Here is a 2,500-nt window from a genome sequence, read left to right as displayed (position 1 = left end):
GCATGTATCCCAAGGCATACCGAGTCTATCCGGGCATATGCGTTCATACCGGGGCCTAACGGGCCTATCGGGGCATACTTGGGCATATCCGGGCAAAAAATGCCCAAAACTTGCGCAACCTTGGCAACCGTGGTCCATTCCTCACTATATGCCTAGCCCTGGCAACCGTGGTCCATTCCTCACTATATGCCATGGCCTTGTGCCCATGGTCTTCACAAGACAGCATCCAAGGCGCCTGAAAGGCCAAGGGAGCCCAACCCAGCAATGCCCAGCCAAGGCCAGGCATTCCAGTGCCTGCCCGGGCAAAAACGCCCAAAGCATGCCCCATTCCTTAGCCTATCCAGGCAAAAACGCCCAAAACCAGCCCATTCCAGTGCCTATCCGGGCAAAAACGCCCAAAGCATGCCCATTCCTTAGCCTGTCCAGGCAAAAACGCCCAAAACCAGCACATTCCAGTGCCTATCCGGGCAAAAACGCCCTAAACCTGCGCATTCCAGCGCCCCGCAGCATGCCACCCTCCTATAGGGTTTGCGCAACCAACCCGCCTAACCACCAGTGGCAACCAAAGGTGCTGTTAGCGACGACTTCTGAAGACGCAACGAGACGCGACGGGTTTGCGCCCAGACGCGACGAGACGATGCGGGATCTGCGCCCAACCATGCCTACACCCGCCGACTTGTTGCGGGAGCTGCTTGCCCAAGCATGCCTAGCGTGCAAGGCCTGCGTGCCCAAGGTCTGTGTGCAAGGCTAGTGCCCAAGGCTAGTGCGCAAGGCTAGTGCCCAAGGCTAGTGAGCAAGGCCTGGGTGCAAGGCTAGTGTGCAAGGCTTGTATGCAAGGCTAGTGTGCAAGGCTGCTGTGCAAGGCTTGTGGGCAAGGCTGGTGCGCAAGGCTAGTGCCCAAGGGTTGTGTGCAAGGCTAGTGCCCAAGGCTAGTGCGCAAGGCTCGTGCCCAAGGCTAGTTCGCAAGGCTTGTGTGCAAGGCTAGTGCGATGGGCCAGTGCCCAAGGCTTGTGAGCCAGGCTTGTATGCATGGCTTGTGCGCAAGGCTTGTGTCCAAGGCTTTTGTGCAAGGCTCGTGCGCAAGGCTAGTGTGCGAGGCTTGTGCGCATTGGCAGGTAGCCCACCACCATGCACGATCCAAATGCCACTCACGCGACAACACGGTGCCAAGCCGGGCATGGTGTGCACTCAAAACCAATCAACGGACAGAGGTCATGCGTCATGGGGGGGATCTAGCAAGGCCATGGGGAAGGTCATGGAGGACCTTGGAAGCAAGCGCAAGACGAGAGCGAATCGAACAAGGGGCCAGGACGGGGCCTTGTGCCCATGGTCTTCGCAAGACAGCGTCCAAGGCGCCCGAAAGCCCAAGGGAACCCAAACCCGGCCGACACTTGCAATCGCACATGCTCTCTGCAACACACCATCAATGCCGCCCAACGGGGCCAGCACGAGCAGTCATCCGCGGTCCCCTGGCCCTGCGCACGTTTGTCTTTGAAACCGAGCATCAATGCCACAGAAAGTGCCGGGGCGCCAGCTGGAGCCATCATCCGCGTTGCCATGGCTCGCTTGGCCTTGGCTTGCCAGGCCCCGACACGAGCAATCGCGCATTTTCTTTGCAACCGACCATCAATGCCGCCCAACGGGGCCAGCACGAGCAGTCATCCGCGGTCCCCTGGCCCTGCGCACGTTTGTCTTTGAAACAGAGCATCAATGCCACAGAAAGTGCCGGGGCGCCAGCTGGAGCCATCATCCGACGTGCCATGGCTTTGGTCCCATGGTCTTCGCAACCGAGCATTCGTGACACCCGACGGGGCCAGGACACCAACCCTTCCGACACGAGCATTCGCGCATGTTCTTTGGCCACACAACGGCGCCAGCACGAGCAAAATCATCCGCGGTGCGGTGGCCTTGCACGGCCTTTTGTCTTTGGAACCAACCATCAGTGCCACGGGAAGTGCCGGAGTCCCGGCATCCGCGGTGCCAAGTCATTGCGCCCTTGGTCTCTGCAGCGGGGCATGCCGGGCACTCCCAACCATTGCAAGCAAGCAAGCAAGCAAGAAAGAAAGTAAGTAAGTAAGTAAGTATTACATATAGGGGCGGGACATGCGGGGAGATCTGCGAAACGTGCACTACGGGGCACACGCGTACCTACCGGGGCATACCGACCCCTATTGGGGCACACGTGTGCATATCGGGGCATACCGGGGCATACCGAGCCCTACTGGGGCACACGTGCGCATATCGGGGCGTACCAAGCCTATCGGGGCATACGCATGTATCCCAAGGCATACCGAGTCTATCCGGGCATACGCGTTCATACCGGGGCGTAACGGGCCTATCGGGGCATACTTGGGCATATCCGGGCAAAAAATGCCCAAAACTTGCGCAACCTTGGCAACCGTGGTCCATTCCTCTCTATATACCTAGCCTTGGCAACCGTGGTCCATTCCTCACTATATGCCATGGCCTTGTGCCCATGGTCTTCCCAAGACAGCGTCCA

The sequence above is a fragment of the Tasmannia lanceolata genome, unplaced genomic scaffold (assembly GCF_043159265.1).
Source record: "Tasmannia lanceolata isolate RefF3 unplaced genomic scaffold, GAP_Taslan_0.1 ptg000020l, whole genome shotgun sequence".
Taxonomy (NCBI): Eukaryota; Viridiplantae; Streptophyta; class Magnoliopsida; order Canellales; family Winteraceae; genus Tasmannia; species Tasmannia lanceolata.
This window is presented reverse-complemented; position numbering follows the sequence as displayed.